Source organism: Leiobunum rupestre, chromosome 9 (assembly GCF_980474605.1).
Source record: "Leiobunum rupestre chromosome 9, qqLeiRupe1.1.hap1, whole genome shotgun sequence".
NCBI classification, from domain to species: domain Eukaryota; kingdom Metazoa; phylum Arthropoda; class Arachnida; order Opiliones; family Sclerosomatidae; genus Leiobunum; species Leiobunum rupestre.
In genome coordinates, this window is record NC_143392.1 from 9,057,671 (window position 1) to 9,075,191 (window position 17,521).

General features: G+C 33.9%; 1 protein-coding gene across 2 annotated transcripts in view; it reads right to left on the reverse strand.

Annotated features, from left to right (window-relative positions):
- pan (transcription factor pangolin) overlaps positions 1–17,521 on the reverse strand; it is a 124,907-nt gene that overhangs the window by 63,421 nt on the left and 43,965 nt on the right. The window lies entirely within an intron of this gene.

A 17,521-nucleotide genomic window follows, 5' to 3' on the forward strand; every position in this document is an offset into this window, starting at 1 on the left:
ATAATCTTTACTAAATTGATTCAATAATCAAATTTAAATAAGGCGGTAAAAAATGGTAAATAACGTTATGGTATAAAATGGGAAAAATGGTGAATTATTTACAGTATTTAAAACTTAAACCTACATTTACATAACAGATAAAAACAGACTTGTAGAGTGATGAAAACAAAGTTGAAGAACTTCTAAAGTTGATTTATTCAGTTTTTTGATTGATCAACAATGGTATGAATGAACCATATTTACCATTATTTACCAGTGGTATGCGCAATAGTCGACAGGGTTGCCACAACATTTTCAGATTCAAATTCCCTGACTATTCCCTGTTTTCCCTGACCATTTTAACAGATTTTCCCTGTATTATTAAGGCCAAAATTTTACTTTTATATTTTACTTTTATCAGAAGTTAATAAATTTAGATGAGCTTATATTTCAGTAAAAAGGTTATTACAATGTTGAAAAAATTAGCCAAACATTCAAGGAAATAAATGATAATCGTGGAATTTGTCATAGATCTAGAGTTAAATTACCTTCAAAAGTGCCAAGATAAAATTGAATTCCCTGAAATTTTTACCAATTCTTAAAATTCCCTGACTTGTAGCAACCCTGTTCGAAGAATATGGTATTTTACAATGGTTTATATTTCAACTCTAGTAATATATAAAAAGGTGGAGACTTCTGTCGTAAGAGTATTTTATAAACTTCTGATATTAATAAGAACAGCGATATAATGAAATTAGAAGAAGGCATCTAGCTAGATAATATATCAACTGAAAGGGAAAAAATGGACAAAAAGCAGCGTTCCGCTCGGTTCCACTCAGATCCTGCCTCGATCTCGGGGATAAGAGTGCTCGATGAAAAATTCACAAAGTGTCTATATATTTTTTTATCATTCCCTTCCACTAAGTACACACATCCCCAAAGCCCAATCTCTTCGACCCTTACATATAAATCTCTGGGGTACATCCCCGTCCCTCAGGGTCGCTAGGTAGGTAAACTGATGTCAGATACACTCAAAAACTCCGGTACCGCAAAATACGAAGTATAAGGTAGGTTATTTTTTGTTATCGAAATGTATCTAAAATAATGATACAGCGGGGATAGAAAAGTGCCTAGTGACTTATTAATTATCACTTAAGCTACGAGCCCCAAAGACCACCAATATTAGATCAAAAAAATAAAACTAATCCAAGAAAAAAACTTCCATTAGTAGATGTTTGGGTAAATGTCTCACCTAGCGACTCTTTGATACGAAGTAAGTCCGACGCGACAGTCAACTTCGACTTAACCGTCGGCGAGTCAAAGACGACTAAATGAATGTTTATTATGTACCAAGTTAAACTGGGCCTTGGGGCTTTCAAGAAAGGACTAAATATATAATGATCGCAGTACGAAGTAATTATTAACACGGTAAATATCAGCCGACGCTAATGGGATAAGCTCCCGAAGATCAAATGGGGAAAGTTACAAAAATAGTGGATACAAATGTTTTCCGATCTGCCAGCCGGAATATTTTCCACAATTTCGGCAGTTGCTTATTCGGCGGTGAACATTAAATAGCTCGCTAATTTCAAAGAGTTCGCGTAAACAAGGAACTTCATCGTATTAGATGTCAACAACGCGTCATAATACGCTTGTTTTTCGAAAGTGTAAACTATTTACGTCGTGTAGAAACGGGAGAAAAGGAAATTACGAAGTATTTCTCTTAACTGATTGTAGATGGCGCGTTTGTGCAGATCGTATTTACTGAAGAGTATCAAGCGTTTAAAATAAGAAATTAAAAAATAATCATAAAATAGATTTTGTTTAAGATACTAAGACAAAATTTCCGGAATAAATTCCCTGACATTTCCAGGTTTTCCTTGACTCAATTGCCAAATTTCCCTGACCGTTTTTGTTGAATAAATTTATGTTTTAAGGTAAAATATTGGAAAATGTTAATTATGTATTTTTAATACATATTTCAGAAATGTATTTAACGGATTGGTTTTCGGGGTCATTTTAAAATTCCCTTACTATTTCGGACCATTATAAATTTCCCTGACTATTCCCTGACCATTGGGAATAATTTTCAAATTCCCTGACTTTTCCCTGACCTTTTGGAAACATTTTCAAATTCCCTGACTTTTCCAGGTCGTGTACGAACCCTGTAAGAAGAGATAAAAGATCCTCTGCTACCGAAGCTAGAAATAAACTAGGTTGGCTAACGATAAAACAATCTCTGCCGCAGTTCAAAAAGGCAATAAAGTATCACATTCAAAATTTGACTTAGAACTAATGACATAATATGACGGAATTTTTTTACTATTGTTTTAATTTTAATTTAATACCGGACTCTATTGCAATTGCAAACCAGATCTTTATATGATCTGAACTGAAATACCCAATAAAAGCCTTTTTATTATACAGGGTTGCCACAAAATTTTTAGATTCAAATTCCCTGTTTTCCCTGACCATTTTAAGAGATTTTCCCTGACTTTTGAAGTCAAAAATGTTTATTTTATACTTTACTTTTATCAGAAATTAATAAATTAAAATGGACTTATATTTCAGTAAAAAGGTTATTGCAATGTTGAAAAAATTAGCCAAAACTTTCAAGGAAATTAATGATAATCATAGCATTTGCCATAAATCTAGAGTAAAATTACCTTCAAAAAGTGTCAAAAGAAAATGGAATTCCTTGACTTTTTACAAATTCTTAAAATTCCCTGACATTTCCCTCACTTTTTAGGCAAATTTTTAATTCCCTGACATTTCGCTCCCTTTTTTTGGCCAATTTTTTTCCCTGACATGTGGCAACCCTGTTATATATTGTTTCAGCAATCACGATATCAAATATGAATTTAAAAGCGTTGTATATTTTTTCTAATCTTTAATTACGCTATAAGAACGACCAAAGCCCGACTCTAGTTTTTTAATACAGGAAAGGGTTAAGTTGTTAAATTAGGTTTTAAAAATAAATAAATTTAATCGTTCTAGTTTGAACACCGTGAAAACAAATATTTAAATACTTCCCTACCCTAATTTTCGGTTTCCGTTTTACGCGGAGGGGAGAGCGCTTTTCACGCTCTTTAACAAGCGTTGAAAAGTTAGTTTTAGATACTTCAGGGGTGTCGAAAAACTATATACGTCTACGTTTCGATGATTTACGCGCCGGGAGGGGAGAAAATAGGCCCGGGAGCCAAAAATATACGAACAGCGTGGCCCGGGCTGCTAGTCGAGTTTGGGTGTCTTGGCAGAGGCTTCGATCCCTCGAAAACAAAATCTCTGTCTCTCTCTAATGGTGTCGAGTTGCAAATCTGGGGTGAAAATTATACCTTAGCACCAGCCCCCAAATTCGCATCACTGAGGGAACAACACGGCAGTTTCGTCTTTTGGAACAAGTTTGACGGGACGAAATAGGCTGACTCCGGGTACGTTCAGTAACTCTCACCGATGACACCGGTGTCTTAGAGATCGCGTTTTATATTTTTCCGGTTTGGCGTCACGTTGCTCATCGAAATCATCAGCTGTTGGGGACTGTTTGGTCCGTCGAGTGAAGGATTATAAAGAGGTTTTTTTGAACGGACTTAGCAATTTTTTTCATTATAACGTTAATTGTCATAATTGTGATAATTGTATTAACCGGGTTTCCACAATAATTACAGATTAAAATTCCCTGAACATTTTAAGAAATTTTCCCTAACTTTTTAAAACCAAAATTAGACAATTTTTAGCTTTATATTTTATATTTATCAGAAGTTTATTAAGTGAAATCAACCTATATTTCAGTACAAAAGTATTATTGCAAAGTTAAAAAAAATTAGCAAAACTTAAAAGGATCTAAAAAATACTCGTAGAATTTGTCAGATAACTAGAGTAAAATTACCTACAAAAAGTGACAAGATAAAATTTAATTCCCTGACTTTTTAAAATACTTAAAATTCCCCTGACTTTTTAGGCCCATTTTTAAATTTCCTGACTTTTCCCGGATTTCCCTTACGTGTGGCAACTCTGAGTAACCTTTCAATTGGATACCGTTTAATTATAGAAAATAATCATTATCAAGTTCATTAATTAGTTAAAATTAAAACTTTGTCCTAAAAAATATAACAGAAATAATCTAAATAATAATAATGTAATCGTGAGTGTACGGAGCTGTTGGCCGGTCACCTGATTTTAAGGCATTAAAAGTCGCTAGCTGGTACATTGGGTATTAGCCTAGCTGATTATTATTACAGGGTTCGTACAAAATTTCCGGAATTAAATTCCCTGACATTTCCAGATTCTCCTCGACAAAATTGCAAAATTTTCTGACCATTTTTGTAGAATAAATTGTTTGATGTAAAATCTTTGAAAAATTTATTTGCCTGATTTTGTTTTAGGTTATTTTAAAATTCCCTTACTTTTTGGACCATTTTAAAATACCCTTACTTTTTGGACCATTTTAAAATACCCTTACTTTTTGGACCATTTTAAAATTCCCTTACTTTTTGGACCATTTTAAAATTCCCTTACTTTTTGGACCATTTTAAAATTCCCTTACTTTTTGGACCATTTTAAAATTTTCCCTGGCCATTTGGAATAATTTTCAAATTCCCTGACCATTTGGAATAATTTTCAAATTCCCCGACTTTTCCCTGGCCATTTGGAATCATTTTCAAATTCCCTGACTTTTCCCTGGCCATTTGGAATCATTTTCAAATTCCCTGACTTTTCCCTGGCCATTTGGAATCATTTTCAAATTTCCTTACTTTTTCAGGTTTTCCAGGTCGTGTACGAACCCTGTATTATTAAGAACCAAAACTTCTAAAAAAAATAGTACAGTAACTTCATACGTCACGAAGCTAAAATATTTTTTCTTAGAAACCAAAAGTATCGGGCGTCCAACAACGACAACTGATTAACACAATTAGATAAGGTTAATACAAAAATCTTGCGTCCAAAAGAAAATACACTACGAGAATGAAAAATGTTAATTTCCTACAGAAGCGCATTTCGATTTTCTAATTGTAACACGGCAGCAACTGCCTGCTAGATCCCCCTAACGAGAGACAGTGTAATAATGGGCAACCCCAAAAATGAAGATTTTGAAATACGCATTTTAGTACGGATGCGAGTTAAGCCGATAATTAGGTTTTGGTTGAGAATAATGGCTTAAAAATACGTCAAAGGTCCCAAGGTTATTCCGTCCTTTAGGTTATTATTAAAAATTAATTAGCGACATACGCGGAGAGAAGTCTTATTTAAAAATTAATTAGGTAAAATGTTTTCGTATCGAGAAAGGAAGGAAATTACAGAACTGGAGGCAGCGAATGGGCTCAGAGGGATTAATTCATAAAACTAACCGTCGCTAGTAACTTCTCATTTGATAAGAGATTTCTTTTAAAGTCATTATAAAATTATCGCGACGACAAATCGGAAATTTTAAAGTATTAAAATGGGGTAATTATACTGATAAAAATCAGTTTTCTTTGAAATCTATTGATAAATAATAGCAGATTTTTCTTATCGCTACGCTATTAATGTACAATATTGAATTTTGTTTGATTTATAAATTATCAGATTTTCATTCAAATTTTATGGAATATTAGGCTTTTCACTCAGGCCCGATAAAAGAGAGTGGGGGAAGCCGGTATAAATTAACGGGGCCCGTGCAGCCTAGGGGCCCGTGTTTCAGCAAACGAGGAATACTTCTTCCGGGTTTCTCTCCGAAAAGTACAGATATTTCCAGAAGTAATGGCTCTCTATGGGCCCGGAACTTTTATTTTACCAGGGCCCGGGCCCACTTACGGCGCCACGTTTTCACTGAACATAGAGCAGCCTAGCTAGAAACGTGAGACACTTACTTAGCCGCTTGATTTTCGGCTGCTAAGGTATCAAAGGGCCACACCGGCGTTTGAATTTGGCACTGTGACGTCCTAGTACGTTACCCAAGTTCTTAAGAAATTTGCGACCAAAATGGTGGCTACGGAGTGCTATCAATATAATTGTAGGAGTGGTCGTATCTACTACCACGTGCTAAATTCGGGCCGAAATTTGCAAACTCCAGTGTGGCCCTTTAAAAAAGGTAGTCGAAAATGATAAGTTAAGTTAGAAGAAACCACCTATGGACTGTGAGAAGGATGATAAAATACGTGAAAAAGTAGATTAGTCCATAATTAAAAGGGATAATATAGCTAAATCATAAACAAATTTGAAGAACTGATGAGTTCCAAATAGAACGAAACCGATCTACCGTTGGAATTTCTGGCTATTTTATTTAGTTTTTATGTAGTTTATTACTCGAAGATCTATTTGATCCGAGTTTCGCGTTTTTTGTTTGCTCGAAGACCTATTGGTACGAGTTTTTAGTAAGTTTTTTAATTTCTTCAAATTTGTTTAGGATTTAGCTATATTATCCCTTTTAATTATGGACTAATCTACTTTTTCACGTATTTTATCATAGTCGAAAATGATAACTGCTTAATTTTAAAATCGGATTCATCAAAACAAGACCTAAAAATATCAGCAAAAACTTAGCTGTCGTGTACTTTCTATACAAAACGACACTTCCACATAAAGAACGCCGTCTTGCGGATTAAAATCGATACAAAAGACTAACACTGACAATGTATTAGATTTTTTGAATACCTTTTGTAATCTTTAAAAACATAAATGTACTAAAATTCCAACCGTCGAAAAAAATCCCCAAACAAGAGCGAGATAAACTGTCCAAGGATCCTTTTCCGCGAGTCCGTTCCGATAAAGCGTTCGTGTTTGATGGCTACGAACCACTTTTTTCGCGGCCATTTCATTCACTGTCGATCACGAACGGTGAAGCTTATCGGGGAAAAAACTCAAAATCGTGAACTGGCTTTGAAAGGTTTTTTAAAAAAACGTCAAAAACCTTATCCTTAAATTCGGACGACTGACCCTCCCTGTCCAGTTGAAGGTTTTCTAATTTCCGCCCTGGTTGGAAGGACACTAAAAAAACTGACCCATCTGTGGTGACATTTTAAAGAATTACATCGACCAGAAACTTTTCAAAAAAAATCAGGTGTCAAGTTAAATTCGCAGGTTTTTTACCTTCGCAAAATGGAGTTGTCACAAATAACCGAATTGGGAAAACTATTATAACATTAAGAAAATGATCCAAATTACAAGTCGGCAAACGACACGTTTTATATTAAAAAGTAAATAAGCTAGCTTTGGGCGAAATCGTGATTTTGCGCGTTATCAAAAACGGGCAATTTGAAAAGCCGATTTTTCAATCAAACGAGTTTGACACCGTTCGATAACAAAATAACAATAATCAGAAGATAAGTCTCTGAACCAACCGAAAAAAATATCAAAAGGAAAAATAAAATTACCTTACTATTTTACAAAGTTGAAAAATATCGTAAAAGGATATGACTAAAAACGAAGGTATTTAAAAACAGTCATTGTCGAACTCTTTAACCGAATCTCAAACGGTTCTCAACGAGTGAAATGATCTACTAAAATGCTAAAAGGAAAAGGTGGAGGAATTCAGGGTTGTAACCGGTGGTTTAAACCGGTTAAAACAACTAATAAAAAAATGCTCAAATTGCTTATATCTAGCCCTCATTACTTCGAAAATGCTCACATTGACCGATTTCAAAATTACGTTTCTGAGCGTAACAGTACCTTTACATTGTGAGGTAAAGCTGGCTCAGGGTTGCCTGTTTTTTCACAATCAAATTCCCTGACTTTTCGAGGTTTTCCTTGACCATCTCCGGAGATTTTCCCTGTATTTTTTTAACCTATATTTTAGTAAAAGTTTTCTATTTGCAACCGAAATTAAATTCCCTGATTTTTAGACTTAATTTTTAAAATTCCCTGACTTTTCCCTGATTCTTATAGTCATATTCAAATTCCTTACCTTTTCCCGGAATTCCAGGTTTTCCAGGTAACGTGGCAACCCCGAGGCTTATTTTATATGTTTTTATACCCTAACATGGCGGCGTATTTTCACGTGGAAAATTATTTTTAAGATCCCCCAATTGCTTATATCTAGCCCTCATTACTTCGTGAGACGACGTAGCAGACGACAAAAAGTGAAGTTTAAGTTTTAGTTTCGTTTTGGAATAGAAAATGCAAAATATTATATATTAAATAAATAGTATTTAAAGTTTTAATATTTCTAATTCATTTCTCAATATTTTTTTAATAAAAAAATAAAGTGGTTTTAACAATGGATTTTTTTTGGTGGTTTTAATCAGTCTCGCTAGTTCTTGGAATTAAGATTGAACAGTTGAATGAAGGTGCAACTAAACTGTCGACGAAAGTCATAAAATACTAAAATACAAGGAAGCACAAGAGAAACTCGTGTTTTTCTCCATCTTCATCTTTTGGATGAAAGCCAAGAGAGAAAGGGATGAGACTCCCCAGTCGTTCGCTGCTTGGAGGGGTGAACGACACGGGACGTGTTAGAACTCTTTATTACGTGGAAATTCTCGTGTTCAAAATACATTTGACTCAATTTACGGTTGTTGATGTTTGGGCTTTTTTTGAGTTGCGGCAACCTTGAGGGCTCGCTTCGGGCGAGTATCGCCAAAACTAAATGATCGGTTTCTTAAAAAAAAAAGACACGCCTTTGTTATGTTTGGCAGTGTAGAAGCGAAAGCGAATTTGGCTTTGATTTCAACTCAAAAATATTCTGGCAACATATTTCACTGACTTTTCACTTTCATATTTTATAAATAATATAGCTAATTTAGTCTAGTTATAGAAGTTTGTAGTTACTTGGTATAATTAGTTATTTGAATAGATAAACATCTAGGTGGCCACAATATTTTCAGATTAAAATTTTAACCATTTTTAAGAAATTTTTCCCGATTTTTAAGGCTAAAATTAAACAATTTTTAACTTTATATTTTACGTTTACTAGAAGTTAATAAATTTAAATGGACTTTATTTCAGTACAAAGGTTATTACAACGTTACACAAATTAGCAAAACTTTCAAGTAATTAAATAATAATAACAGAATTTGTCAAAGATCTAGAGTAAAATTTCCTTCAAATATTTCAGGATAAAATTTAATTCCCTGACATTTACAAAAAATCCTGATTTTTCCCTGACTTTGTAGGCCCATTTTTAAACTCCGTTTTGCTGACATGTTTTAATCATTATAATCACGATCTAATCTTTTTAATTAGATTTAATCATTTTAATCACAATTTAATCAATATAATCGGTCGAATGGAGAATTTATCATTAAAATCAAAACTAAAGTACGATTTAATCATGATTAAATCAGATTTAAACATTCTAATCATGATTAAATCAGATTTAAACATTCTAATCATGATTAAATCAGATTTAAACTTTCTAATCATGATTAAATCAGATTTAAACATTCTAATCATGATTAAATCAGATTTAAACATTCTAATCATGATTAAATCAGATTTAAACATTCTAATCATGATTAACTCAGATTTACCATTCTAATCATGATTAAATCAGATTTACCATTCTAATCATGATTAAATCAGATTTAAACATTCTAATCATGATTAAATCAGATTTAAACATTCTAATCATGATTAAATCAGATTTAAACATTCTAATCATGATTAAATCAGATTTAAACATTCTAATCATGATTAAACGTTACTTAATCAACTTAATCGTGATTAAATTTAATTTAATCAAAATAATCACGCTTAAATCGGATTTAATCTTTTGAGGGGTGCGTCGTTAATCAAGGAAGTGACCTGCCCCTCGGTAAAAACCGAGGTATCCGACATTTGTAAATATCCCGTACATTCAAGAGAGAAATGATTTTAGAAATCTTAAAATCAACTTAAAAACCCGATATCTGAGCGAAAATCGTACCCTGAAATCTCAAAATCAGTTTCTGATTTCCAAAGATAGCTTTTGAGATTCCAAAATATCAACTGTCCATAAATAAATAGAATTCCTTGATATGACGGTGCAATTCGAGTAGATTCTGGCACATCCAACCCTTCTCACGTGGCGGTTTTTTTGAATAGTGAAATGATGTAAAATAGCAACATATGGTTCTCGGACGAAAAAGGGTGTAGTAGTCTTGATGCCGAAAAAGGAAGTGGCAGAGTCGCCGTATCAAATGTCGCGATAAAGAAATAATTCCGACTCACATATACACTTATCGACGCGATGACGGACGAGATCCCGTACTTCGACGAAGAACGGCTACGTCCAACCTTCCCTTCGACCCCCCCCCCCCGCAACTTATGTGTTTAATATAAAAAAAAGATAAAATGGAGGGGGGGGGGGGTGCAGGGTAGCCCGAGGCGCGTGGGTGAGCTGTGGCACGCTTTATTAAAGGACCAAATTCATCTCGGTTTTTTTTGGCATCGCAGCCCCGTACGCCGAGGCTCGTACGTAATACATGGAGAGCAATCAACTCCTATCAAAAAAGAAACAGGATCCTAGCCGCTACTACCCTCAAAGAAGACGGCTAGGGTAAAGTCGAAACTAAATAATATTGGGTTGTAATGTACGGTTCGGGGTAGTTTTGGCGGATGACTAAGGTCGTTGTGGCTGTTGAGAGCAATTGATATATATATATTTTTCAACGTACTGATCCCTATATTAGACCCGCGACAGAAACACTGGCTGTAAAGAACCATTGATACGGCTTTCCGAGTTAAATTTGGCACCTGATATTTCGCAAGTTATTCTATTGTTTTTAAATTTAGAAATGGAGGTAGAAAACTATGACACTCTTGCGTGGTTTTTATTTAAAGGAATTTTTAAGTATCCACTTAAATTTATAATAAAAATTGACATATTAATCTCTATAAATAATGAAATAATTTAAAGAAATTAAAAAGTATAAATTCGGTAAAATCACCGATTAATTAAAAATATTGACAAACTATTTTCAATTAATTTTTACACACAATTGAACGATTTCAAAAATGAACATGAAAATACCACAACATATTAGGGTTTTAATGAAGTTATTTAATTGTACTAGAGTAACTAGACCTAAACATGTAGAGGTAGTGTCACGGGAAATGGGTCAATTGTCCAACGTCTTTACCCTCCTACGCAATTCAACTTGGGCCTGTGTGGTTCCTTGGTATTCGCTTAGCTGATTATTTAAACCATTAGAAATAATTTACGTCAACGGATACTTCATGTAAGTTTATTAAAACATTAAAAATATTTTAAATTTTCGCAAGCTTTCGGCTTTCAAGTGGCTAGTCCGATTGTTTATTTCTTAAATATTCAGTTTGTAAGAAATATACAATCTAACTAACCTAAAGCTATCGAAAATTTTAAAAAATTAAATGTTTTTCAAATAAACTTACCATGTGAAGTACCCGTCGACTTAAATTATTTCTAATTATTTAAATATAGTTTTAACCATGGTAAAAAAATCAATATATACGATTATCTGAGTATTATTATTATAATAACTAAACCATCACGTTTCAAACAAAATAAGAAAAATCTATTCAAAAATTCCAACTCAATGAAATCATCGATTAAGGATGTAATTTAAAGCTGAAGAAAAAAGCGACTCGTTTAGGAAATTAACTAGACTAAACGTAACCAAAAAATCGCAAATGTCTTACAAAACGCGCCTGGAAACAGCAGTGTTGAGTGAAGCGAAAATACCGAGGTGGATTTTGATCCAAACCTTGGATGCTCCGATCCCGCCAAAGATGGAGAGGCAAAGAACAGGGGGGGGGGGGTTTCAAACGGACGTGTTGAACGCCTCTGCGAGAGCGTGAAAGGCATAATAGTAGGTGAGATGGAAAAAGGGGAGGGGGCCGAAACGGAGATACAGTGTCGTCCCCCCCGCCGTACTCCATCTCCTTACCGAAGCCAAAATAAGGCTACAATAACCGTGACCGATTCTTGGGCGAACACTAACTACTGGCAGACAGCATCACGAAGTCGATGCACGCAGAAATTCCAAGAGAGAGGGTCACTTACGAAGGATAACAAGAAGAGGAGCGACCTAACGCGTTTCACACTCCCAACTATACCGGCCGTAAGCTAACAAATTACCACCTACAACGACAACGGAGGGTACGATTTCATACGTTTCGCCAATTTTACGAGGAACGGTAAACGCTTAAACAGGTATTTTCTTTAGCCAAGGTCTAGGTTAAATATTTGCGCTAGTCCACCCCCAAATTTGAGAGAGGAATAGTACCGGCAAGTGGGCGTGAAAAATATACAACAAGAGCGGGAAAATATATACAATGGAATCCGCAAAAACGAGTAAAAACTATATAAAATAGTGAAACGAGGACATTTCGCCCCAAAACTAGTTTGTTGGCCATTATTTTCCCAAATTGCTTTATGGAACTGGTCCAATTGGAAATCATTTCAGGGAGGTGTTAAGAAAGAGAGGCTCGAGGTGACAGATCTTGTTTAGAGTTTCACCTAAATGACACCCCGAAAAAAAGGTGTTAAGTATAGTGATATAGTTACAGAAAGATGACCTTAATTGATATGCTAGTTTTTTTGTCTTTACTTTTTAAAAAAATGCCTCGAAGCTTGGTTAGGTTATTTTTACTTTCTTCGAATAATAAAATGTACGTAAAAATTAAGTATGCAAACGGAAGCTTACTATTCGAATAATTAAATATTCAAATTGTTTTATTTGTTCACGGTTTTGCTTTGGTCGTATAAAGGTTTGGCAAGAACGCCGACTTATTTGTCACATTAATTAATCATTGTGGTTTGAACTCGATTTGCATGAACAATTAATTTATTCAAATTAGCGGTATATATTGCTTAATAATTGCGATAAAGTAAGAAATTTAGTAATACTATATACTGTGGCACACTTAAATTAATTATCTTCAGGGTTGCTGTTTTTTACTTTCTTTAAAAAAATTGGGGTGGGGGGAATTATATAAATCTTATTTAAATTTTAATAGATTTATATTTTTAAATACTTTACGCCGTTTATCCCAAGACAAATTGAGTAATAATTTAATTAGTTTTAAATCAAATTAATTTGTAATTTGCTTTGCTCGGAAATGACCTTACAATAGAAAATATTTTTGTTCATTCTATCCTGGGTCATTTAAATCAATTATTGTTTAAATAAACCATTCGATTTACTATCACAGATTTAAATCAATATTATTTTTGTGCATTTTATCAAATATATTGAAATAGGCGATTTAAATCAATGATTTTTTAGACAAATCATTTGATTTACTATCACATTTAAATCAATGTTTTTTGAAATAAATAATTCGATTTACTATCACATTTAAATCAATGATTTTTTAGACAAATCATTTGATTTACTATCACATTTAAATCAATGATTTTTAAAGATATCATTCGATTTAATATTACCGATTTAAATCAAATTACTTTTTGTACATTTTAACAAATTCATTAAAGTACATGACTTAAATCAATGACTTTTGAATCAAGACAATTCTGATAATTTCTTAAACATATTTTCACAAGATTATTTTCTTAAATATCATCGCCATAACAAATACGGAAATTCTGAATACATTTATCACTAAATGGATAACCACAAAATTAACACCTATTAGTATTTTTTTCCATTTCCTGACGGGAGAATTTCGCGAGGAATTTAAATTCTAATAACGTTAGACGGTAGCTCTGGAGTAAGAGAGAACAGCAAAGTTAAACAGTCTGGTAATGTAGTAATTGACGATAATTTCTCTAGCTCTTATTTAACTCTGCAAAATGGTCGGTTATAGGGCCCGGCCGGAAACGGAAATACTGGGGATATCTGAGCGCGTTTGCAGATGTTTCACGTGTGGTGACAGCCAGCGATTCCAGGACTCGGGTTCTTCGGCGAGAAAGCCTACGTGTCCCGCGGCTAAAAAACGAGGGGAAATTTCTATCGCGGGGAAAGGCCGTCCCCGCCCCTAATCGTAGCGAGCTGCCCCCACCCGCCGATAGAGGGGGCTCGTTATTAATGGGGAAACGTAGTGGTCGCGAGAGAACGAGGGGATGGGAATCTTTTAATTGATCGTAAATGGATGACAATCATCATTTTTATTTTGGGACTCACGGAATATAACGCTTAATTTGGGAGTCGTTTGCAGCCACCCGGGCACCTTCTCCACCTCATTTTCTTCACCTAATTGTTTTTCCAAAGACGATTTTTTTTTATCATCGAAGAATCTCTTCGTACCTTTTTAACCTACGTAATTACCCATTAATCTAGAGAAAGCTTATTTATTACCTATTTCGACGATGACTGACCTGTCATTCGCTAAATTATTATCATCCAGGTTTGAAATTCTCGATTCTTCAATGCGGATATTTAGTGTAAATATTGATTTTTAAATTAATCTATTTTTTGAAGCGAAGCAAGCGGCGTTTTTTATCAACAATAGAATTGTCTAGAATTCGATCAGCGACCAGATATATTCAAGGAATCATTTTTTTTCAATAAATTTTCGTATATATTAATACTAATTTTAAGCTCGCTTTTCTATTAGAAGTGCTTAGTTTCAACTGACGAGCCTGGGTCTATAAGTGCCTAATTTCAACTGACGAACTGCTTAATTTTAAAGATATGAACAAAAAATTTAATTAAATAATTCGATGTTTCAGGACCCATAGCTCTAAAAACTGACAACTTCAATTCCCGTTTACCTAAAGAGCGCTAACAAGATTCACCCTGTACGCGGTACAAAGTGACATTTACGAGAATTGACCAAGTCTAAAACACGTTGTAATGAACTCAAAATAAATCAACAAATTCCGCGTGGAGCGTGAAAAAGGAAGGTGAAAGCATTCGGCGAATACCAAGTAGGAATAATTATACCATTCCACAGATCGGCTAAATCCGCGCTTAATCTGGACAAGTATCGCCAGCTCTGTAAATACGCTACGAGGCAATAAATTAGATAAAGAGCCTGTGGAAATGGCGTTGCAATCTAGGCATAATTCAAGATACAGGGCTCTCTACGATAGGGATTCAATGTTTTAAGCGCGTCTCGCTCGCTGGAATAAATCCAGTTTTAACAAGTAAAACAAATCCCCTCCGAGATAGGTCTATGGCGCGGAAGGGGGGGGGGGGGGCACTAGTGATAATTTTTCTTTTTACTTTACGTATTTTTTTATCTAGGGGCCAAATCTGTGTTCACTTTCACGGTCAACAGTCGAGCCCAGCTAGCGATGAACGAAAAAATAAGTCAAGAAAAAATGCTCTTCACGATGTTCATTTTTTATTACAAAGCCGTGCAAAGGGGGGCTTAAACACCGGGTCCACCCTAAAAGTACAGCCTTTCGAATCAAGACGTCGCGCTAGGTACCGATAGCGAGACCCGCCTGTAGCCACTATTGGGTCATCGTGTCAACGCATTTCCTACCAAATATTACTGCTCCTAAGTACTTCAAAATAAAGCAATAATAAAAATTTAAATTACGTCAATTAATTTTATAATATAATAATAATCAGCTAATCGGCATTGTGTTATACGGTGATAGGAGTTTTCCCTCCAAGTTTGCTTAGCAGACTCTGCACTGTGTTATACGGTGCACCAAGGCACCACCTTGGGCCTAAGTCATCAAGCGAATTTTGAAGCCTTTAATTCAGGTGGCCGGGTTACAATGTGTAGGAGGGTGGTGGCAAGCCCAAAAATATAGGACTTTATAGTACTATTTTTTCAAAATTATAGGACTTTATAGTACTATATATATGCTATTTATTTTACTAACTTAATGAATTTAAAATCAAAATCTATATTTAGTAAAAGAAATCTTTGAAATTAGCCATTTTATCACAAAAATATACTAGTAGCTAACCATGTTAACAATAACAAAAATATAGACTAGAATGACTTTGTATAGGAATTTATCCTATAGCTAAATCTAACAATTTCACTGACAAGGAGACTACCCGAGGTGTAACTCACCGATTTTCTTTAAATTCAGGGATTAAGTAGATCTTCACGTAACTTAAAAAACCCCCAAAGGGAAAAAATGCGATGGGCTTTAGTTTTACCATGGCAACCGAAATGGTTTTTGACAACTAAAATATTAAATTAACATAGGAAAATTGAAGATTCCTAAATTATTAAATTTTTTTTAATTGTGGGTAAATATCAAATTGTGGGTAAATATCAAATTTGATATTAACCCAAAATTAACCAAATTGGTTTAAAAAAAATTTAATAATTTCATAACGGGGGACCCTTAGAATCTTCGATTTTCCTATGTTAATTTACATAGATAAATATAATATTTTAGTTGGCAACCGAAAAACTAAAGCCCATCGCATTTTTTCCCTTTGGGGTTTTTTAAGTTACGTGAAGGTCTACTTAATCCGTGAATTTAAACAAAATCGGTGAGTTACACCTCGGGTAATCTCCTTGTGAGTGGCGGGATTTGAAATGGGCAAAATATCAAAATTATAGGTTTTTATATAAGACTTTTTGGAGTTTTTGTTAAAAATATAGGATGACATTTTTGGAAATATAGGATTTTATAGTAATTAACCCTGTATCTAGTAACACTATATTATATTCTAAGATAATATTTTCTTTCGTGACAGCTTTGATGTAGCAAATACCAAACAGTGAGTAATGTAAAAAAAATTGAGAACGGGAAATATTCTGTAAATAGAACCAAAGTAAATAATACATCTGTTACACGATAGAAGTGTACCATTTTCCTACACGGATTATGTTATTCGTTTGAAACATTTATCTTTGTACGTTCCCGCTTTTTTTTTAAAGTACGTATCAAAAAAATATATATGTGGCGAAATACGTCCCTTAGTGATTTTATAAAACTTCATCCAGAAAATGATTTATAAATAATGCAATCTCTACGGACTGTCATTTCGACAGAATAAAATCAGCACGAAATCTCATCGGTTCCCTATAGTTGACGTCTTTCGACGCTATTGAAGTTTTAATAAAATTTAAGCCATTTCCAGATATTTTCCCCGACTTAGTTTACGTCAAACATCGCCAAATGTTCAACCTATAATTTAGTACCATGTTTCCCGTAGGCAGCCAAAATTAAACTCCGACTTTTATGCTTATTTTTTAAATTCCCTAATTTTTCGCTGACTTTGAGTCATATTTAAATTACCTGACTTACAATTGTTAGTTTACGTCAAACATTGCCAAAAGTTCCACCTATACTTTAGTAAATGTTTCCTATTTGCAACCAAAATTTAACTCCGACTTTTCCATGACATTTATACCAATTTTTAAAATTAACCGACTTTTTCAGGAATTCCAGGATTTACAGGTAGTTAGGTAGGAAATTCACGCCTATTAGAATCTTAACTAATAAATAATAAAAATAATAATCAGTTAGGCTAATACCCAAGACACCAACTTAGGCCCAAGTCATCGAGCGACTTTTAATTCCACTTAAATCAATTAATGTTTAATTAAATTATTTGATTTACTATCACAGATTTAAATCAATGTGATCTCTGTATAGTTTAACAAATCCATTGAAATAGGAGATTTAAATTTTAAATAAATCATTTGATTTAATATCACAGATTTAAATTTTAAATAAATCATTTGATTTAATATCACAGATTTAAATTTTAAATAAATCATT